Source organism: Oncorhynchus masou, chromosome 28 (assembly GCF_036934945.1).
Source record: "Oncorhynchus masou masou isolate Uvic2021 chromosome 28, UVic_Omas_1.1, whole genome shotgun sequence".
In the NCBI taxonomy this organism is placed as follows: domain Eukaryota; kingdom Metazoa; phylum Chordata; class Actinopteri; order Salmoniformes; family Salmonidae; genus Oncorhynchus; species Oncorhynchus masou.
In genome coordinates, this window is record NC_088239.1 from 82609060 (window position 1) to 82633897 (window position 24838).

General features: G+C 43.4%; 1 pseudogene; it reads left to right on the plus strand.

Annotated features, from left to right (window-relative positions):
* The window catches only part of LOC135518411 (cyclin-I-like), a 36678-nt pseudogene extending 13784 nt beyond the window's left edge, over positions 1-22894 (plus strand).
* Positions 22895-24838: the final 1944 nt, after the last annotated feature.

Genomic DNA, 24838 nt, shown 5'->3' on the forward strand with positions numbered 1-24838 from the left:
GGTCAATTGCACCCAAGGTCCAACTGAAATTTGGCTTCCACTTTTAACCCAACCCCTTCGAAAGACACGCATACATACAGGTATTTTATTTGTGCTGGCTTACCTCTAACCGCTAGGCTAAATGCTGCCAATGTTAGACCATGGAGGTGGTGAAATTGTTAGGTTATTTCCTTGGTCCAGCTATCTATATCACCTGAGGTCAGAGTTATGGGGAGAATGCAAGACTTCCAGTGAGAGTTGTGCTGGTTAGAGTTGTTTTTTTCTCCAGCAATTAAAATAAATTCATGAGGCCCTAATCTAAATCCTAACAGATTTCACATGACTGGGAATACAGATATGCATCTGTTGGTCAAAGATAGCTTTTTAAAAAAAAAATAGGTCTAACATTGTGCCTCAGGATCTCGTCACAGTATCTGTGCATTCAAATTGCCATCTATAAAATGCAATTGTATTTTTTGTCCATAGCTTATGCCTGCCAATACCATAACCCCACCACCACCATGGGGCACTCTGTTCACAATTTTGACATTTTCACAACGCCTTACATGTGTTCTGCGGTTGTGTGGCTGGTTGGACTTACTGCCAATTTCTCTAAAACAACGTTGGAGGCGGCCTATCGTAGAAATTAACATTAAATTCTCTGGCAACAGTTCTCGTAGACGTTCCTGCCGACAGCATGCCAATTGCACGCTCCCTCAACTTGAGATCTGTGGCAGTGTGTTGTGACAAAATGGCACATTTTGGTGGCCTTTTATTTTCCCCAGCACAAGGTGCACCTGTGTAATGATCATGCTGTTAATCAGCTTCTTGATATCTTGGCAAAGGAGAAATGCTCGCTAACAGGTATATAAACAAATGTGCCCAACATTTGAGAGTAAAAAGCTTTTTGTGCAAATGGAAAAAAAAAAAATTTCAGCTCATGAAACAGGGGACCAACACTTTACATGTTGCCTTCATATTTTTTTCCAGTGTAGATATAAAATTGTGCGACTAAGACCTATGATTTTGGCAAGGATGCCATTTATCTACTTCCCAAGAGTCAAATTAATTTGTGGATACCATTTTTATATCCCTGCGAGCAGTTTGAAGGAAGTTGCTAACTAGCGCTACCGCAATTGCTAACTAGCGCTACCGCAATGACTGGAAGACTATGGGTATCTTCTAGCATGCTAGCAGAATTCTAGCAGATACCTATAGGCGTGCAATCAGGGCATAGAGACATACAAGTGGTATCCACAAATTAATCTGACTCTGGGGAAGTAAGTATAGGGCCAAAATCCAGAAGTATCCCGTTTTAGGGATTATGCAAGGCACGCACGTTCACTTCTCCTAGCAGCATACCGACGCTAGAATACAGGCTCCTTAAGCAGGTCGGTTCAGAAGGTCAGTTGTGTCATGGTCTTAACATTCTCATTTACTTTGTTGTTCAGGGACCAACGTACTTTTAACAGATGTTAGCAGCATTTCTTTCTTTCATTGACATTCATGTGCTTTTTCTCAAATGATATATTGTTCCTGTAGTTTAATCAGGCCTGTGATTTTGACTTTGGTTGAGACTTTTGTAGGTTATTTAAGTGAGTAGGTGTTAATACGTTGTGCATTGATATTATATCCTAATTGTAATTTTTTTTTTTTTACAGTTCATTTTCTCTGAATGTGAAGCACTGTTTACTGACGCTCATGCTATGTCTCCTCAGCAACCAACCTGTGACGTGTCCTGTGATTTAAAAATAAATAATAATAATAATTTTAACTGACCCCTCTGCTTCTGTTGTTCCCAGGATACAGACATCTCCCCTGCCCAGCGTGATGAGGCTGTGTGCTGGCTCATTAACCTCCACAATGACACCAAGCTATATCCAGAGACCCTCTCCCTAGCCATCAGTATTTTGGACAGGTTTTTAGGCACTATAAAGGTAAGGTACCAATGGGGTTTTTAACGTTATCTAGATGAAGTACTGAAACCGTTTTTCATAAGTAACTGTCACGAGAATTTTCAATCCCATTGATAATAACTGTCAATCAATAGCTTTGACCAATCCCCGAGGTTTGTAAGACCATGGGTGTAATAATAATTAATAGACTCAGCTTATGCAAAAGATTAGTACTGTTTATTCAGATAACGTTCTAAAGTCCATTATACAAAGTCATCCATTTTATAGCTGCGCACATACTTCCACACAAACAGTAGGTATCCTACGCACATACTTCCACACAAACAGTAGGTATCCTACGCACATACTTCCACACAAACAGTAGGTATCCTACGCACATACTTCCACACAAACAGTAGGTATCCTACGCACATACTTCCACACAAACAGTAGGTATCCTACGCACATACTTCCACACAAACAGTAGGTATCCTACGCACATACTTCCACACAAACAGTAGGTATCCTACGCACATACTTCCACACAAACAGTAGGTATCCTAATCACATACTTCCACACAAACAGTAGGTATCCTACGCACATACTTCCACACAAACAGTAGGTATCCTACGCACATACTTCCACACAAACAGTAGGTATCCTACGCACATACTTCCACACAAACAGTAGGTATCCTACGCACATACTTCCACACAAACAGTAGGTATCCTACGCACATACTTCCACATAAACAGTAGGTATCCTACGCACATACTTCCACACAAACAGTAGGTATCCTAATCACATACTTCCACACAAACAGTAGGTGTCCTACGCACATACTCCCACACAGACAGTAGGTGTCCTACGCACATACTTCCACACAAACAGTAGGTGTCCTACGCACATACTTCCACACAAACAGTAGGTGTCCTACGCACATACTTCCACACAAACAGTAGGTGTCCTACGCACATACTTCCACACAAACAGTAGGTGTCCTACGCACATACTTCCACACAAACAGTAGGTGTCCTACGCACATACTTCCACACAAACAGTACGTATCCTACGCACATACTTCCACACAAACAGTAGGTATCCTACGCACATACTTCCACACAAACAGTAGGTATCCTACGCACATACTTCCACACAAACAGTAGGTATCCTACGCACATACTTCCACACAAACAGTAGGTATCCTACGCACATACTTCCACACAAACAGTAGGTATCCTACGCACATACTTCCACACAAACAGTAGGTGTCCTACGCACATACTTCCACACAAACAGTAGGTATCCTAATCACATACTTCCACACAAACAGTAGGTATCCTACGCACATACTTCCACACAAACAGTAGGTATCCTACGCACATACTTCCACACAAACAGTAGGTATCCTAATCACATACTTCCACACAAACAGTAGGTATTATAATCTGATGATGTGTGTAGTCTTAATCAGAATTAGATTAAACAATGTATCTGTATAGTGGAAAAACACAGGCTGTCTGAGCAAGGTGTAGTTTAGGATTTGAACTTGTATGTGTGTGCCGAAGATACAAAAACGACAACAGTTAAACTGTGTTTGGACCGACCTGGCTAGGCCTCTGAGGAATTTATGCATAGGGAGTACTTCAAGGTTTCCCTAATCTCGGGGGAATGGAACTGTCGGCTGGGTAGTGATACACAGTGGTGAGAACTATGGAGAAGGATAAAACTCACCTACTGGTATCATTATCTTTCAACATGTACATTATTTTATCAGTAACAATGGGACAATGGGACAATAAAAATGTATTAGCCATTGGGGCGGCAGGGTAGCCTAGTGGTTAGAGCGTAACCGGAAGGTTGCGAGTTCAAACCCCAAGCTGACAAGGTACAAGGTTCTGCCCCTTATCTTATTTATAAAGTGGCTGTTCCACTGGATGTCAGAAGGTGAATTCACCAATTTGTAAGTCGCTCTGGATAAGAGCGTCTGCTAAATGACTTAAATGTAAATGTAATGTAACAGGCAGTTAACCCACTGTTCCCAGGCCGTCATTGAAAATAAGAATTTGTTCTTAACTGACTTTCCTGGTTCAATAAAGGTAAAATAAAAATAATAAGAAATAGGGGCTGGGAATCACCAGGGACTTCACGATACGTAGGAGCCGATACAATATGTATTGCGATGTGATTTTGTGATTCGATGTTTTGAAACATATTTCTCACCATTGAAAATAATTATTATTTAAATAATGGTTAAATTTAAAAAAAAAAAAAAAAAAAAATTAAAATATGTCAGCTGCAGAGAGACGAGCCATGAGTTTTGATCCGTCATGGAAATACAAGTGCTGAAGACATGTTGGCTCACTATTTTAAAAGATGTAAGAACAAGTTTTTGTGCAGGCACAGCCATCTAGCGCAAAAAAATAATATTACAATATTGTTAAAGCGATACTATGTATCATTGAAAATAATATCCCGATATTGTTAAAACGATACTATGTATCATTGAAAATATTATCCCGATATGTAACTATTGATTGCGAATCCCCCCCCTTCACTAAAATGTTTTGCTCATATTCCACTTTACTGTCTATACATTACTAGTTTAAACACTTAATTTACAAAAATGACAAGTTAGTCTCCCTTATGGCCCCCCAGTCTGATAGTGGAGCAGCAGCACGGCCAGGTGGATGGGGAGTCTCCAATGGCTCAATCTGTCAAGTGGTCCTGGGGCATGGTCCTTAGGGCTCAGATGTCCTCCCTTATGAGAAAGAAAGAGAATTCTAGAGAGAGCATATGTGGGGTGGTAGTCCTGGCTCTAATCTGAGGTAGATGTCTAGTCTCCTTTATGGCTCTAATCTGTTAATGGTAGTGGGGGTAGAATGTCTAGTCTCCGGCCATGGCTCTAATCTGTTAGTGGTAGTGTGGGGTAGATGTCTAGTCAGATTTATGGCTCTAAACTTGCATCTGGAGGGGGGGTGATGACTCAGGAGACACTGTCCCCATATAACCCCACCCACTTTGGCTCTAATCTGATAGTGGTATCATGGTGAGATGCACCCCTTTAGAGCTCTAATCCGATAGTGGTATCATTGGTAATGTCTAGTCTCCTTTATTGGGAATGTTTTGCTCTATTCCATCTTTATAGTTTAAACACTAGATGTCAAGTTAATTTGTGGGTGATGGTGATTTCAGAACCAAAGTGGGGGGGGGGTACTCTAAGTCTGATAGTGGTAGTGGGGGGTAGATGTCTAGTCTCCCCTCTAATCTAGTGGTAGTGGGGGGTAGATGTCTAGTCTCCTTTATGGCTCTAATCTGTTAGTGGTAGTGGGGGGTAGATGTCTAGTCTCCTTATGGCTCTAATCTGATAGTGGTAGATGTCTAGTCTCCCTTATGGCTCTAATCTGATAGTGGTAGTGGGTGGTAGATGTCTAGTCTCCTTTATGGCTCTAATCTGATAGTGGTAGATGTCTAGTCTCCTTATGGCTCTAATCTGATAGTGGTAGATGTCTAGTCTCCTTTATGGCTCTAATCTGATAGTGGTAGATGTCTAGTCTCCTTATGGCTCTAATCTGATAGTGGTAGATGTCTAGTCTCCTTTATGGCTCTAATCTGATAGTGGTAGTGGATAGTGGTAGATGTCTAGTCTCCTTTATGGCTCTAATCTGATAGTGGTAGATGTCTAGTCTCCTTTATGGCTCTAATCTGATAGTGGTAGATGTCTAGTCTCCTTTATGGCTTTAATTTATAGTGGTTTAGCAGATGTCTATCCAGAGCGACTTACAAATTGGTGAATTCACCTTCTGACATCCAGTGGAACAGCCACTTTACAATAGTGCATCTAAATCATTAAGGGGGAGATGTCTAGTTACTTATCCTATCCTAGGTATTCCTTGAAGAGGTCTCAGGTGTCTGGAAGGTGGTGATTGACTCCGTGTCCTGGCTCTAATCTGATAGTGGTAGATGTCTAGTCTCCCTTATGGCTCTAATCTGACAGTGGTAGATGTCTAGTCTCCTTTATGGCTCTAATCTGATAGTGGTAGATGTCTAGTCTCCTTATGGCTCTAATATGATATGATGTCTCTAATGGCTCTCTGATAGTGGTAGTGGGGTGGTAGATGTCTAGTCTCCTTTATGGCTCTAATCTGATAGTGGTAGATGTCTAGTCTCCTTTACGGCTCTAATCTGATAGTGGTAGATGTCTAGTCTCCTTTATGTCTCTAATCTGATAGTGGTAGATGTCTAGTCTCCTTTATGGCTCTAATCTGATAGTGGTAGTGGTAGATGTCTAGTCTCCCTTTATGGCTCTAATCTGATAGTGGTAGATGTCTAGTCTCCCTTATGGCTCTAATCTGATAGTGGTAGATGTCTAGTCTCCTTTATGGCTCTAATCTGATAGTGGTAGATGTCTAGTCTCCCATGGCTCTAATCTGATAGTGGTAGTGGGGTGGGTAGATGTCTAGTCTCCTTTATGGCTCTAATCTGATAGTGGGGTGGGTAGATGTCTAGTCTCCCTTATGGCTCTGATAGTGGTAGATGTCTAGTCTCCCTTATGCCTCTCATCTGGGGGTGGTAGATGTCTCGTCTCCTTTATGGCTCTAATCTGATAGTGGGGGGGGGTCTCTAGTCTCCCTCTTCATGGCTCTAATCTGTTAGTGGTCTAGTCTCCCAGTCTTATGGCTCTAATCTGTTAGTGGTAGATGTCTAGTCTCCCTTATGGCTCTAATCTTTAGTCCTGACCCAGTCTCTCTGATCTCCTTTCAGTCCTGATCCAGTCTCTCTGATCTCTCTCTCTTCAGTCCTGACCCAGTCTCTCTGATCTCTCCTCTTCAGTCCTGACCCAGTCTCTCTGATCTCTCTCCTCTTCAGTCCTGACCCAGTCTCTCTGATCTCTCTCCACTTCAGTCCTGACCCAGTCTCTCTGATCTCTCTCCACTTCAGTCCTGACCCAGTCTCTCTGATCTCTCCTCTTCAGTCCTGACCCAGTCTCTCTGATCTCTCCACTTCAGTCCTGACCCAGTCTCTCTGATCTCTCTCCACTTCAGTCCTGACCCAGTCTCTCTGATCTCTCTCCTCTTCAGTCCTGACCCAGTCTCTCTGATCTCTCTCCACTTCAGTCCTGACCCAGTCTCTCTGATCTCTCCTCTTCAGTCCTGACCCAGTCTCTCTGATCTCTCTGATCCTCTTCAGTCCTGACCCAGTCTCTCTGATCTCTCTCTTCAGTCCTGACCCAGTCTCTCTGATCTCTCCCTCTTCAGTCCTGACCCAGTCTCTCTGATCTCTCTCCTCTTCAGTCCTGACCCAGTCTCTCTGATCTCTCTCCTCTTCAGTCCTGACCCAGTCTCTCTGATCTCTCTCCACTTCAGTCCTGACCCAGTCTCTCTGATCTCTCTCCACTTCAGTCCTGACCCAGTCTCTCTGATCTCTCAGTCCTGACCCAGTCTCTCTGATCTCTCTCCTCTTCAGTCCTGACCCAGTCTCTCTGATCTCTCCTCTTCAGTCCTGACCCAGTCCTGACTCCAGTCCTGACTCTGATCTCTCTCCACTTCAGTCCTGACCCAGTCCTCCCAGTCTGATCTCTCTCCACTTCAGTCCTGACCCAGTCTCTCTGATCTCTCCTCTTCAGTCCTGACCCAGTCCTGATCCCAGTCCTCTCTCTGATCTCTCTCCACTTCAGTCCTGACCCAGTCTCTCTGATCTCTCTCCACTTCAGTCCTGACCCAGTCTCTCTGATCTCTCCTCTTCAGTCCTGACCCAGTCTCTCTGATCTCTCTCCACTTCAGTCCTGACCCAGTCTCTCTGATCTCTCTCCACTTCAGTCCTGACCCAGTCTCTCTGATCTCTCTCCTTACTTCCTTACCCAGTCTCTCTGATCTCTTCAGTCCTGACCCAGTCTCTTCCTTATCTCCACTTCAGTCCTGACCCAGTCTCTCTGATCTCTCTCCACTTCAGTCCTGACCCAGTCTCTCTGATCTCTCTCCACTTCAGTCCTGACCCAGTCTCTCTGATCTCTCTCCTCTTCAGTCCTGACCCAGTCTCTCTGATCTCTCTCCACTTCAGTCCAGACCCAGTCTCTCTGATCTCTCTCCTCTTCAGTCCTGACCCAGTCTCTCTGATCTCTCCCACTTCAGTCCTGACCCAGTCTCTCTGATCTCTCCCACTTCAGTCCTGACCCAGTCTCTCTGATCTCTCTCCTCTTCTGTCCTTGACCCAGTCTCTCCGATCTCTCTCCACTTCAGTCCTGACCAGTGGCTCCGTTCTCTCCCCTTTTCAGGCCCTTCCAACGTGATAGGCCTGAACTAGTTACCCTTCTGTGCGTACCTGGCAAGTTGTCTGAACAGGGAACATTTGGAACCCAGGGTGCTGAGTTTAGACTAGTGACATCACGTAGTCCTCCTGACCCAGTCTCTCTCTCTCTCTCTCCTCAGGCCCGTCCAAAGTACCTCCGCTGCATCGCCATCGCCTGTTACTTCCTGGCTGCCAAAACCAGCGAGGAGGACGAGGTGATTACATCCTACACCATCAGGCTCCTTAGTGAATACATAACCATTACATACGACACCATCAGTCCTTCCTTAGTGAATACATTACCATTACATACAACACCATCAGGCTCCTTAGTGAATACATAACCATTACATACGACACCATCAGGCTCCTTAGTGAATACATAACCATTACATACGACACCATCAGGCTCCTTAGTGAATACATTACCATTACATACGACACCATCAGGCTCCTTAGTGAATACATGAACCACATAACCATTACCACTAGAGGCACGACACCATCAGGCTCCTTAGTGAATACATTACCATTACATACGACACCATCAGGCTCCTTAGTGAATACATAACCATTACATACGACACCATCAGTCCTTCCTTAGTGAATACATTACCATTACATACGACACCATCAGGCTCCTTAGTGAATACATAACCATTACATACGACACCATCAGGCTCCTTAGTGAATACATAACCATTGCATACGACACCATCAGTCCTTCCTTAGTGAATACATTACCATTACATACGACACCATCAGGCTCCTTAGTGAATACATAACCATTGCATACGACACCATCAGGCTCCTTAGTGAATACATAACCATTGCATACGACACCATCAGTCCTTCCTTAGTGAATACATTACCATTACATACGACACCATCAGGCTCCTTAGTCCTAGCCAGAGAATACATTACCATTACATAGAGCCACCACTAGACACCATCAGGCTCCTTAGTGAATACATAACCATTGCATACGACACCATCAGTCCTTCCTTAGTGAATACATTACCATTACATACGACACCATCAGGCTCCTTAGTGAATACATAACCATTGCATACGACACCATCAGTCCTTCCTTAGTGAATACATTACCATTACATATGACACCATCAGGCTCCTTAGTGAATACATAACCATTGCATACAGACACCATCAGTCCTTCCTTAGTGAATACATTACCATTACATACGACACCATCAGGCTCCTTAGTGAATACATAACCATTGCATACGACACCATCAGTCCTTCCTTAGTGAATACATAACCATTCCATAGCCAGACACCATCAGGCTCCTTAGTGAATACATAACCATTGCATACGACACCATCAGTCCTTCCTTAGTGAATACATAACCATTACATACGACTCTGTGATTAGCCACCATTAGGAGGTCAGACAATTAAGTTCCACCACTTTTTTGTCTTTTACCTTTATTTAACTAGGCAAGTCAGTTAAGAACATAGAGGCTTATTTTCAGAGACCACTAGAGTGGGTTAATGACAGATTTTGTACCTTGTCAAGCTCGGGCATTGAACTTGCAACCATTAGGGTTAAGTAGTGTCCTAGCCATGCTCTAACCACTAGGGGCTTGAAGAAGTGTCCTAGCCAGAGCCACCACTGAGGCTTGAAGTGACAGGCCACTCTTGGTGACAAATTGGTTGGTGAAATGGTTGAAGTGGGCAGAGAAGAAATTGTTGGTGAGGCTGCCTTTGGTAGCGTGTTTGCCAGAGCCACCACTAGAGGCTTGTTGTTTTGAACCCAGACTAACCCAAAGTAGAGGCTTGAAGTAGTGTGTGTAGAGGCTGTGTGTGTGAGGCTGGTGTGTGTGTCCTAGCCAGAGCCAGCCACTTGAGGCTGCGTGACTTGGCCAGCCAGCACCAGATGTGTGCTGCTCCCCATCAGAGATACTGAGAATGGAGAGGATCATTCTGGATAAACTCAACTGAGGACCTGCCAGAGCTGCAACACCACTGGAATTTCTACACATTGTGAGTATTGGGTTCCGTCACCACTGTCCTAAGTAGTGTCCTAGCCAGAGCCACCACTAGAGGCTTGAAGTAGTGTCCTAGCCAGAACCACCACTAGAGGCTTGAAGTAGTGTCCTAGCCAGAACCACCACTAGAGGCTTGAAGTAGTGTCCTAGCCAGAGCCACCACTAGAGGCTTGAAGTAGTGTCCTAGCCAGAGCCACCACTAGAGGCTTGAAGTAGTGTCAGAACCACCACTAGAGGCTTGAAGTAGTGTCCTAGCCAGAACCACCACTAGAGGCTTGAAGTAGTGTCCTAGCCAGAACCACCACTAGAGGCTTGAAGTAGTGTCCTAGCCAGAGCCACCACTAGAGGCTTGAAGTAGTGTCCTAGCCAGAACCACCACTAGAGGCTTGAAGTAGTGTCCTAGCCAGAGCCACCACTAGAGGCTTGAAGTAGTGTCCTAGCCAGAGCCACCACTAGTGTTCTAGCCAGAGCCACCACTAGAGGCTTGAAGTAGTGTCCTAGCCAGAGCCACCACTAGAGGCTTGAAGTAGTGTCCTAGACAGAACCACCCTAGAGGCTTGAAGTAGTGTCCTAGCCAGAGCCACCACTAGAGGCTTGAAGTAGTGTCCTAGCCAGAGCCACCACTAGAGGCTTGAAGTAGTGTCCTAGCCAGAGCCACCACTAGAGGCTTGAAGTAGTGTCCTAGCCAGAACCACCACTAGAGGCTTGAAGTAGTGTCCTAGCCAGATCCACCACTAGAGGCTTGAATAGTGTCCTAGCCAGAGCCACCACTAGAGGCTTGAAGTAGTGTCCTAGACAGAACCACCACTAGAGGCTTGAAGTAGTGTCCTAGCCAGAGCCACCACTAGAGGCTTGAAGTAGTGTCCTAGCCAGAGCCACCACTAGAGGCTTGAAGTAGTGTCCTAGACAGAACCACCACTAGAGGCTTGAAGTAGTGTCCTAGCCAGAGCCACCACTAGAGGCTTGAAGTAGTGTCCTAGCCAGAGCCACCACTAGAGGCTTGAAATAGTGTCCTAGCCAGAGCCACCACTAGAGGCTTGAAGTAGTGTCCTAGCCAGAACCACCACTAGAGGCTTGAAGTAGTGTCCTAGCCAGAACCACCACTAGAGGCTTGAAGTAGTGTCCTAGCCAGAGCCACCACTAGATGCTTGAAGTAGTGTCCTAGACAGAACCACCACTAGAGGCTTGAAGTAGTGTCCTAGACAGAACCACCCTAGAGGCTTGAAGTAGTGTCCTAGACAGAGCCACCACTAGAGGCTTGAAGTAGTGTCCTAGACAGAACCACCCTAGAGGCTTGAAGTAGTGGTGAGATTCTGTATAGCTTAAGGTAATGTGTCACACAGTTAATTATGAAAATATTTTTAAAAACTATTCCCTATTACTAGGCTATTCAAATTCAAATGCACTATAATTTTAGGCTAACTGTAAACTGCCCTGCACAATCAACTGCATTGCCTAAGGCTGTAAGTTCTCTCCCAGACTCAATGGATAGACATTTTGGAGTGTTAACAGTCCCATGCATAATAATAATACAGTCCACACTGAAAGGAAATTACTCACATTTGTTTTATTTTGGAGTATAGGCTAGACCAATTATTATTATTTTTTTTTTAACCTTTATTTAACCAGGCAAGTCAGTTAAGAACAAATTCTTATTTTCAATGACGGCCTGGGAACAGTGGGTTAACTGCCTGTTCAGGGGCAGAACGACAGATTTGTACCTTGTCAGCTCGGGGGTTTGAACTTGCAACCTTCCGGTTACCAGTCCAATGCTCTAACCACTAGGCTACGCTGCCGCCCCATTATGTACCAAAGACATCTTAAATCATTTTTGTTCTATGTTTTTCTGCCATGTGTAATATGCAGTAGGCTATGTATTGTATAACGGCACAATTATAATTTGAATTCAGGTATATATTTTTTCTGGCTTGCGCTTATGAATATGCATACGCTTATGAATATGCATAAGCTCTTAAATGTGTGTATGAGTGTTGTTGAACTTATTTGTTCAAATTGTTCATCACGGTGATGTGAGTTTTAAAAGTAAGATGGGCCTAGTGTTTGTTATTTTCGATAACATTTGCATTGATGTCAGAGGGACAATAGTATCCCTGAGTACCAGGCCATTAGAACCTGATGGAGGGACAATGGAGCCCCGAGTACCAGGCCATTAGGATCTGATGGTTGTTTAACAAGCTGGGTACTACTAACACATGTCCAGAGTGATTAAAAGTAGGTTACCATGACTCAACGGTCACGTGGAATTTGTCTGCGGTCATGACTGCCGGTGTGGAGGTAATACAGCCGCGCGAACAGCCCTACGTACAACAGTTTAGTGAAAAAGCTTTGACCGCTAACTAACTGGCTGTTGTTTCCCTTCAGTTCCATGGCATGGTGTTGTCCTGCAAGCCCCGGTTCATGGTGGGTCTGGTGGGTTGTAACCCAGCGCAGCACCTGTCAGTGTTGACCCAGCAGCTGCACTACTGCCTGGCCGACAGCGCCCTGCTACAGCCCCTCTCCCGGGGATCCATGCTGGCGCTGGCCCTCATCACCCTGGAGCTGGAGAATATCTGCCCTGACTGGCTGGCTCTCACGATCAACCTGCTCAGGAAAACACAGGTACTAAATTCTCACTATCCTCCTGCTCAGGAGAAAGCACAAGTAGGCCTGCAGTACAGTATGTTGGCATGTTGAGATAGCGGCCAGTAAGGCAGTGAGCGCTTCTACCTAAATCATACACACGTACCAGTGTTGACGTGGAGTCCAATCTGACCCCACTCGCTATCTAGGTGATCTCAGAATGTTCTGGAAATTCTCACATAGGAACTTCATTGGGAGGAAGGTTGTTTATCAAAAGAAGACCATCGCTCTCTCCCAGAAGTTTGGATGGTGCGTAAAACCCATTCATTCAGATAAAAGGTGTGATGTTAACTTAAAGCTTCCTTTTAATGTTTCACTTGTTTTCGTTTCGCTGCATCGGGGATCTCATTCAGACGTTTTGGCTTTACAGCCTTCTTCAGTGTCTAGGTACGAAGCTTTTTTCATTCGAAACAACAGTTGTAGGGAACACAGGTGAGCAACCCAATCGGGGATTCTACTCATCTGCCAATTAATTAGGGATGTCGTTTCTCTGGTCTACCTGTAGACAAGTTGTTTTAAATACTTTTTACATTTGTATCACAAACTATTTTTATTTATTATCATGGTGGAAGTGGATTTGTACTGTAAGTATGGGACACCGTTTGGGTCTTTGCGTGTGTGGAAAAAAGCTACACTTTTCAAATAACACTATTTGACATGTTAAATAAGCTTTTAATTTGACGCGTTAAATAAGCTTTTAATTTGACGTGTTAAATAAGCTTTTAATTTGACGCGTTAAATAAGCTTTTAATTTGACGCGTTAAATAAGCTTTTAATTTGACGCGTTAAATTAAATAAATAAGCGTTTAATTTGGCGCGTTAAATAAGCGTTTAATTTGACGCGTTAAATAAGCGTTTAATTTGACGCGTTAAATAAGCGTTTAATTTGACGCGTTAAATAAGCGTTTAATTTGAAAATAAGCGTTTAATTTGACGCGTTAAATAAGTTTTTAATTTGACGCGTTAAATAAGCTTAAATGTTAACACACAGTTCTATTATAGAATGTTGTGTGTTCTGAATTTGCCCGTGCAAGCCAAGCTCAACCACTACTATCAGTATCACTGTCAAAGCTGCACAAACCAAGTCTGCAAACAAGCAAACACCGGCCAACAAGAACTGTGTGTTTACAATACCGCTTTGGTAATAAGGCATTATTTGTTTGCTTTAGCTTGGTACCTAGTTAGCACCAATACAACCAGTCTGAAAACAATGACCAGTAGAAACTGCAGTCATTTTCATTATTCTTAGCAATGATTTAGGAGTCCTTGTAACTTTTAGCTAAGTAGCCACTTGTGGTTCACCTATTGAAATTGAACTTCAGTTCATGACAATAAATAGCTAGCCAGCTAATTAATAACCCTGTTGCCCAAAGCTAACGTTATAAACAGCCAGCTAGCTTCATCTGGCTAGTGAAGCTCGACCGGACCGCGGTATGTGTTGTGAAGCTAGCCACCATAAGGATTGGGCACAATAGTGGAATTTGTGGTTTGCCTTCAAAATAAAATTACCTATTTTTATCTTACCTTTATTTAACCAGGCAAATCAGTTAAGAACAAATTCTTACTTTCAATGACTGCCTAGGAACAGTAGGTTAACTTTCTGTTATGGGGCAGAACAACAGATTTGTACCTTGTCAGCTCGGGGGTTTGAACTTGCAACCTTCCGGTTACTAGTCCAACGCTCTAACCACTAGGCTACCCTGCCACCTCTACACTCTAGCCACTAGGCTACCCTGCCGCCTCTACACTCTAACCACTAGGCTACGCTGCCAATGCAGAAGGTTATAATTTGTGGAATCGTGACATATTTACACTTGATAGTGTTAAACAAGGTCCACCACTACTATCAGTATCACTGTCAAAGCTGCAGGAAGGAATGAAATGGGGGATCAGTCTAGTCGTCGACACCCACAGAACACAACTGTGAAGAGTTTAAGCGAATATTAGCGTTGTAGCTCTTATCGACTGTGTGAACTCACCTCCCCGGTCAGCCTATTGTGTGTATTGACATTCATATTGCACTGTACAGCATTACCTAAGAATTGAGAATCAATGAAATGGGATATCAGTCTACTCAATACCCAATATGTTTTTTTTCCCAATGAGTTATCAAGAGTTATCAGACTCCAAAACAGTGTTGTTTTTCCTCTGGAATGGTGTTCGGTACACGTAGGCTGACAATAAATGTGGCTCAATTCAGTTGTTTCAGAGTCCTGCAATAAGAGTAGACTGATACCCATGTCATTTTACCTTTATTTAACTAGGCAAGTCAGTTAAGAACAAATTCTTATTTTCAATGACGGCCTGGGAACAGTGGGTTAACTACCTGTTCAGGGGCAGAACGACAGATTTTTACCTTGTCAGCTCAGGGGTTTGAACTCACAACCTTCCGGTTACTAGCCCAACGCTCTAACCCCTAGGCTACCCTGCCGCCCCGATTGATCCACAATCCATAGTTAAGGTTGTATAGTGAAATAAGTATGTTCCCAATTCAATTCTAAAGTATAATACATAGTGTGATCTCAACAGATGTGTCAAATTATTAAGTCTTTTCTTTTAGCATGATCTATTAAATGATGGCATAATTCTACTATTTGTATTCATTTGCATCACTGTCAATGACATACTTTTATTTTGAAGGCCACTGTTGTGGCTAATCCTTATTGTGGCTAGCCTCACATAGATGGGTCCGACCACCATTACTCAAATAAGAACTGTCTTATAAATTAGGGTTATTTTAGATGATGACACCTAGCTATATACCTTATGATACAGACATCTTGAACTCATTATTCTCCTTATAGCGAGCTCTAACATAATGGGGTATGTCTAGATTCTGAAATACAATGTTTTACATTCATTTATTCAACATTAAACATATTAATATAATTATCTCAACTACCCCCATTTTTAACACCATATTGTTTTAAGCAATTTACTCTACAATTAAATACAATTTCCAGAAATTTCTGATACATTTAATGTGCCCCACCAACACAGATTCAAAAGGAACTCCCTCTGCTGGTGATTTGCTGAATGTGCAATCCTAAAGGAGGTCTGTGATTGGTTAATGACATATAATGTAAAAAAATATTTTTATTTATTTAACTAGGCAAGTCAGTTAAGAACAAATTCTTATTTTCAATGACGGCCTAGGAACAGTGGGGTTAACTGCCTGTTCAGGGGCAGAATGACAGATTTTGTACCTTGTCAGCTCAGGGATTTGAACTTGCAACCTTCCCCAAACTAGTCCACTGCGTTCAACCACTAGGCTACCCTGCCGCCTCCCTACACACTAACCACTAGGTTACCTACCAGCCCTACATTCTAACCACTAGGCTACCCTGGCCGCCCTACACTCTAACCACTAGGTTACCTACCGCCCATACACTCTAACCACTAGGCTACCCTGCCGCCACTACACTCCAACCACTAGGCTACCTAGGATAGGATAAAGTAATCCTTCTCTCCCCCCCTTAAATGATTTAACCACTAGGCTAAAGTGCCTGCTCCACTCTAACCACTAGGCTGACCCTCCCACCTCTACACTCTAACCACTAGGCTACCCTGCCGCCTCTACACTCTAACCACTAGGCTACCTACCGCCCATACACTCTAACCACTAGGCTACCCTGCCGCCTCTACACTCTAACCACTAGGCTACCCTGCCGCCTCTACACTCTAACCACTAGGCTACCCTGCCTTCTCTACACTCTAACCACTTAGGCTACCCTGCCACCTCTACACTCTAACCACTAGGCTACCCTGCCGCCCCAGAGAGCCCACTCCAAATGTGACATTTGATGAAACTGTAGCTAAATAAAATAAAAAACTTATTTTGAGATATTAATATAAATATGTTTAATTTTGAATAAGTTAGAGATATATAGAGATATCAAGGAATACCTAGGATAGGATAAACTCAATCCTTCTCCCCCCCTTAAATGATTTAGATGCACATTTGTAAAGTGGCTGTTCCACTGATGTCAGAAGGTGAATTCACCAATTTGTAAGTATGCTTTAAGATTTTAAATGACTTAAATGTAAATGTAATTATGACTCCTAAGGTCTTACAGGAAGCATCCGCACACAGTGTACAAAACATTAGGAACACCTGCTCTTTCTGCGACAGACCGACCAGGTGAAAGCCATGATCCCTTATTGATGTCACTTGTTAAATCCACTTCAAATCAGTGTAGATGAAGGTGAGGAGACGGGTTAAAGAAGGATTTTGAAGCCTTGAGACATGGATTGTGATGTGTGTGTGTGCCAGAGGGTGAATGGACAAGACAAAATATTTTAAGTGCCTTTAAACCGGTTATGGTAGTAGGTACCAGGCACACCGGTTTGTGTGTGTCAAGAACTGCAACGCTTCTGAGTTTTTCACACTCAACAGTTTCCCGTGTGTATCAAGAATGGTCCACCACCCAAAGGACATCCAGCCAACTTGAACACAACTGTGGGAAGCATTGGAGTCAACATGGACCAGCATCCCTTTGGAACGCTTTCAACACCTTGTAGTCCATGCCCCGACGAATTGAGGCTGTTCTGAGGACAAAAGAGGGTGCAACTCCAATATTAGGAAGGTGTTCCTAATGTTTTGTGCACTCTGTGGGTCTCAAAGGGCTTAAAATTGCCACTTTCATCATGGTTTTCTCAAATGGTTTGTGATGCAAATGTAAAACGCATGTCTCAGACACCCTTCCTCCCAATGAAGTTCCTGTGTGAGAATTGCCAGAACATTCTGAGATGACAAAAAAAATATTTTCTGCTGTTGTGGAACAACCCATCTATCGCTCTTTCTCTTATGACCCTGTTCACTAAAACCCAGATCAAATACAGAGGATAACATGGATGTTGTAGTCCCTCCCACGTATTGAATCACACCTATTAAAAATATTTAAAAAATATCAGTGGTATCAGTGGCATCCGAGGATGCCTCTCGGGACCGTTGCGTAAATATAGTCAGCCTGTATTTTGACTCTAACCACGTTTCCATCCACAGTTATGTAAAGTCATTACTGTAAGCAAAACAAAAAAATCAACAGAAGTCACAACAGTTGTGATGGAAACGGGACGTTTCGGTACAATTAGATAAATGCCGACAGATCATTTGTTCGTTTGACATGGTGGGATCTTTTTGTGTCGGTAAAATGTATTATGCTGTGGAAACACCTTTTTATGTGCAAATATTAATATAATAATATTAATATAATAATTTAATATAGTAAAACTTTTGAGTCACGCAATGATATGGCGTGTATGGTCCTCCCACTAGGACTCGGAGAAACCATGCCGTTTATTAGGCTACAGATTTAAATAAGTTATAAACTTCACAGGGTGGTGAAAGTGCACTTTGAGTTTAATGCCCCCTTTACAATAAATATTAATTCTGGTGACATGATAATCGATGGGAAATGTGCGGATTTTAGAATATTCGCCTGAATCTGTCGTCAATTGGATGGAAACCTAGCTATTAACATAAATGAAAGTCTTAATTATAATTATCTCCCATCCCTAGATTGACAGTTCTCAGCTGATCCAATGTCGAGAGCTGGTGTCACGTCACCTGTCCACACAGGAAGCTTCCCTGCCTCCCAACACTGTGTACATCTACCAGTCCCTGCACCACAGTCTGGACCCGGACCCCTGCACCCGGGGAAGAGAGTCCGACACCAGGCTCCCAGACACAGACCCACTGGCGCCATCCACGGCCCCTAGGGACAGGAGCCTCTCCTGGGTCTCCTCTACCACCCTGCTCCAGGTCCATGGACCACCCAAACCCAGCCACCACTCCCACCAAGTCTCCCTGCGCTGCAAGCACTCAGCCAAGCGCAAGGTGAGAGCTTGGCTGCTTCAACAACCGGAGTAATGTATTTTTTAACATCTACCTAGATACAGTGCATTTGGAAAGTGTTCCGACCCCTTGATTATTTCCCCATTTTGTTACGTTACAGCCTTCTTCTAAAATGTATTAAATGTATTGTTTTTTCCCCTCATCCAGTGACACACAATATCCTGTAATGACAAAGCAAAAAAAGTTAGTTTTTTTGCAAATGTATTAAAAATGAAATCACATTTACGTGAGTATTCAGACCCTTTAATCAGTACTTTTAGTTACCTTACAGACTTATTCTTAAATGTCTTTTTTCCCTCATCAATCTCCACACAATACCCCCTAATGACATTGCAATACCCCTAATGACATCGCAATACCCCCTAATGACATCGCAATACCCCTAATGACATTACCCCCTAATGACATCGCCATACCCCCTAATGACATCGCAATACCCCCTAATGACATCGCAATACCCCTAATGACATCGCAATACCCCCTAATGACATCGCAATACCCCCTAATGACATCGCAATACCCCTAATGACATCGCAATACCCCTATAATGACATCGCAATACCCCTATAATGACATCGCAATACCCCCTAATGACATCGCAATACCCCCTAATGACATCGCAATACCCCTAATGACATCGCAATACCCCTAATGACATCGCCATACCCCCTAATGACATCGCCATACCCCTAATGACATCGCAATACCCCCTAATGACATCGCAATACCCCTAATGACATCGCAATACCCCTAATGACATCGCAATACCCCTAATGACATCGCAATACCCCTAATGACATCGCAATACCCCCTAATGACATCGCAATACCCCTAATGACATCGCAATACCCCCTAATGACATCGCAGTACCCCTAATGACATTGCAGTACCCCTAATGACATTGCCATACCCACTAATGACATTGCAATACCCACTAATGACATCGCAATACCCCTAATGACATTGCAATACCCCCCACTAATGACATTGCAATACCCCCTAATGACATCGCAATACCCCTAATGACATCGCAATACCCCCTAATGACATCGCCATACCCCTAATGACATCGCCATACCCCCTAATGACATCGCATCGCCATACCCCCTAATGACATCGCCATACCCCCTAATGACATCGCCATACCCCCTAATGACATCGCCATACCCCCTAATGACATCGCAATACCCCTAATGACATCGCAATACCCCCTAATGACATCGCAATACCCCTAATGACATCACAATACCCCCTAATGACATCGCAATACCCACTAATGTCATCACAAAAATATTACATTTCCTTAAGTATTCAGACCCTTTACTTAGTATTTTGTTGAAGCGCCTTTGGCAGCGATTACAGCATCAGGTCTTCTTGGGTATGACGCAACAAGCTTGGCTCACCTGTATTTGGGGAGTTTCTTCCATTCTTCTCTGCAGATCCTCTCAAGCTCTGTCAGGTTGGATGGGGAGTGTTGCTTCACAGCTATTTTCAGGTCTCTCCAGAGATGTTCGATCAGGTTCAAATCCGGGTTCTGGCTGGGCCACTCAAGTTCATTCGGAGACTTGTCCCCAAGCCACTTCTGCCTTGTCTTAGCTGTGTGCTTAGGGCCGTTGTCCTGTTGGAAGGTGAACCTTCGCCCCAGTCTGAGGTCCTGAGCGCTCTGAAGCCTGTTTTCATCAAGGATCTCTCTGTACTTTGCTCTGTTCATCTTTGCCTCGAACCTGACTAGCCTCCCAGTCCCTGCCGCTGAAAAACAACCACACAGCATGATGCTGCCAACACCATGCTTCACCGTAGGGATGGTGCCAGGTTTCTGCCAGATGTGACGCTTGGCATTCAGGCCAAAGAGCTCAATCTTGGTTTCATCAGACCAGATAATCTTGTTTCTCATTGTGTGAGAGTCATTTAGGTGCCTTTTGGAAAACATCAAGCAGGCTTTCATGTGCCTTTTTTGGCTCCCCGAGTGGCGCAGCGGTCTAAGGCACTGCATCTCAGTGCTAGAGGCGTCACTACAAACCCTGGTTCGATTCCAGGCTGTATCACAACCGGCCATGATTGGGGGTCCCATAGGGCGGCGCACAATTGGCCCAGCGTTGTCTGGTTTAGGGTTTGGCCGGGGTAGGCTGTCATAAGAATTTGTTTTTAACTGACTTGTCTAGTTAAATAAAAAATACTGAGGAGTGGCATCCGTCTGGCCACTCCACCATAAAGGCCTGATTGGTGGAGTGCTGTAGAGATGGTTGTCCTTCTGGAAGGTTCTCCCATCTCCACAGAGGAACTCTGGAGCTCTGTCAGAGTGACCATCAGTTTCTTTGTCACTTCCCTGACCAAGGCCCATCTCGCCCGATTGCTCAGTTTGGCCGGTTGGCCAGCTCTAGGAAGAATCTTGATGGTTCCAAACTTCTTCCATTGAAGAATGATGGAGGCCACTGTGTTCTTGGGAACCTTCAACGCTGCTCCTCGATACAATCCTGTCTCGGAGGTCTACGGACAATTCTTTCGACCTCATGGCTTGGTTTTCGCTCTGACATGCACTGTCCACTGTGGGACCTTATATAGACAGGTGTGTGCCTTTCCAAATCATGTCCAATCAATTGAATTTACCACAGGTGGACTCTAATCAAGTTGTAGAAACATCTCAAGGATGATCAATGGAAACAGGATGCACCTGAGCTCAATTTAGTGTCTCATAGCAAAGGGTCTGAATACTTTTGCAAATAAGGTATTTCAGTTTTTATTTTAATACATTTCTAAAAACGTGTGTTTTAGCTTTTAACATTATGGGGCATTGTGATGTCATTATGGGGTATTGTGATGTCATTATGGGGCATTGTGATGTCATTATGGGGCATTGTGTGTAGATTGACTAACATGTTGTATTTAATCCATTTTAGAATAAAGGCTGTAACATAACAAAATGTGGAAAAGGTTGAGGGGGTCTGAATACTTTCCGAATGCACTGTATACTATTGCTATTTGACTTGCCTGGATTATGAAAGTATATTGTGTTTATGGTAATATGTTTTGGTAGTAGAGCTTTGAGATTACTATTAAAATTGTATTATTGTATTATGTGCTTATAAATAATATTATTATTATTAAGGTGGAGGAGATGGAGGTCGACGAATTCTACGAGGGGATCAAACGACTCTACAACGAAGAAAACGGGGGCGCTCCGGAAGGGACGGCGGTAACGGGGGAGGAGCCTCTAGAGGAGAGTCCTGTCCTATTGGTCAGGAGGGAGGGCCACACCTCCCCCTGCCCCCCTCTCCAACCCGTCAGTGTCTCATAGAGAAGAAGAGGATGAAACCAAGGCCTTCTCTTCCTCTCTACCTGAGCTGCAAGGAAAATAAGTCTCAGTATTCAATCTGTCATGGCATTTATCCACCAACCCCAGGCCTCGATTGAGCCCCAAAAAAATATGCTATTTCATAACTATTTGTTGAGCACAAATATAAAATGATTAAAAAAATTATATATAATATAATGATATTAATATTATCCTTCAAAAAAATAGGTCAAATTACTACTTCTCCCTGTGAGTCTCTGTGATGATATCTCTCTACGGTCATGTCATTTTATTTCTGTTTTTGACCCAAACTAATCTAAGTTTCAATCAGTAAATTTATTTTCCTTACCTTCCTCTTTTCCTGAAATAAAAAATCATTCCCAGCATGTTGTCTTTAACCCCTCACAAAACATGTCACGTTAGAGTTGGACTGTAAAGCGTGTAGAACTATGTTAACCTGAAGTACTGAATGGTTGTTTTTTTTTCACGTTTAATAATCGAAATATCCCCTTCCACAACTTTCCTGTCTTTGTCCCGTCACAGTGTGCTGTAGTAGTTTAACCAAAGAATGAACTTTACAAGCTACTGTCATTAATGACGATGCATAAGTGAATCAATTTACCCAATGAAGCAATATGTTTTAAGATAAACAGCTTTGTTAAGAGTGTTAATTCCAAGTGGCACCTCATACCCTCCGTAGTGCACTACTTTTTATTAGAGGCCTATGGGGAGAAATAGGGTGACATTTCAGATGCTATCAAGAAGAGGGTTTGAAGATGTAGCTACCATAATTCACCTTATCTTTGCTGTTCAGAAACAACTTGCTGTTTTTTTTTTGTTTATTGCCAAAAGGCTCTTGCTCTGGGGTGCTGGTAACTGCCGATATACTGCTGACAACTTGTGGCATCAATAAAACAAGTGAAATAATCCGTCTTTATCTTGTTACTGTGTATCAAAGTGGCTTCATTGTGTCATCCCGCACATTGCTGGACATACGATGTGCATTTACTTCATTGGCTACAGTTAGTCTTGAAAACCAGACCCGAGGCAACAGCCGGAGTATTTGAAAATGGAGGGAGGCAACGCTGATTCTAGCGACTTGGTTAATGTACTCAATTGGTAGAGCATGGAACACCAGGATATCCTCAAATTTGAGAAGAGTACAGCAATGAAAGGATTTAGGCCGGAATGCTATGATTTTAAACGTTTTCCACGTTTCTAAATTGCAACGTAGCGTTATTTTAGGTAGGTTAATTTATGTGACATCAGATTTCTTGCGGTGTGGTTATGCTGATGGTTTGTCTACACAGCAGGTTAGAACACTTAATTTGGAAGGTTAAGAGGACAAAGGTGTAGCTAAAATGGACTCCGAGTGGCGCATCACAGTGTCAGAGGCGTTACTACAGACCCCGGTTCGATTCCAGGCTGTATCACAACCGGCCATGATTGGGGGTCCCATAGGGCGGCGCACAATTGGCCCAGCGTTGTCTGGTTTAGGGTTTGGTCGGGGTAGGCTGTCATAAGAATTTGTTTTTAACTGACTTGTCTAGTTAAATAAAAAATACTGAGGAGTGGCATCCGTCTGGCCACTCCACCATAAAGGCCTGATTGGTGGAGTGCTGTAGAGATGGTTAGTCCTTCTGGAAGGTTCTCCCATCTCCACAGAGGAACTCTGGAGCTCTGTCAGAGTGACCATCAGTTTCTTTGTCACTTCCCTGACCAAGGCCCATCTCGCCCGATTGCTCAGTTTGGACCGGGTGGCCAGCTCTAGGAAGAATCTTGATGGTTCCAAACTTCTTCCATTGAAGAATGATGGAGGCCACTGTGTTCTTGGGGACCTTCAACGCTGCTCCTCGATACAATCCTGTCTCGGAGGTCTACGGACAATTCTTTCGACCTCATGGCTTGGTTTTCGCTCTGACATGCACTGTCAACTGTGGGACCTTATATAGACAGGTGTGTGCCTTTCCAAATCATGTCCAATCAATTGAATTTACCACAGGTGGACTCTAATCAAGTTGTAGAAACATCTCAAGGATGATCAATGGAAACAGGATGCACCTGAGCTCAATTTAGTGTCTCATAGCAAAGGGTCTGAATACTTTTGCAAATAAGGTATTTCTGTTTTTATTTTAATACATTTCTAAAAACGTGTGTTTTCGCTTTTATCATTATGGGGCATTGTGATGTCATTATGGGGTATTGTGATGTCATTATGGGGCATTGTGATGTCATTATGGGGCATTGTGTGTAGATTGACTAACATGTTGTATTTAATCCATTTTAGAATAAGGCTGTAACGTAACAAAATGTGGAAAAGGTTGAGGGGGTCTGAATACTTTCCGAATGCACTGTATGCTATTGCTATTTGACTTGCCTTGATTATGAAAGTATATTGTGTTTATGTCAATATGTTTTGGTAGTAGAGCTTTGAGATTACCATTAAAATTGTATTATTGTATTATGTGCTTATAAATAATATTATTATTATTAAGGTGGAGGAGATGGAGGTCGACGAATTCTACGAGGGGATCAAACGACTCTACAACGAAGAAAACGGGGGCGCTCCGGAAGGGACGGCGGTAACGGGGGAGGAGCCTCTAGAGGAGAGTCCTGTCCTATTGGTCAGGAGGGAGGGCCACACCTCCCCCTGCCCCCCTCTCCAACCCGTCAGTGTCTCATAGAGAAGAAGAGGATGAAACCAAGGCCTTCTCTTCCTCTCTACCTGAGCTGCAAGGAAAATAAGTCTCAGTATTCAATCTGTCATGGCATTTATCCACCAACCCCAGGCCTCGATTGAGCCCCAAAAAAATATGCTATTTCATAACTATTTGTTGAGCACAAATATAAAATGATTAAAAAAATTATATATAATAT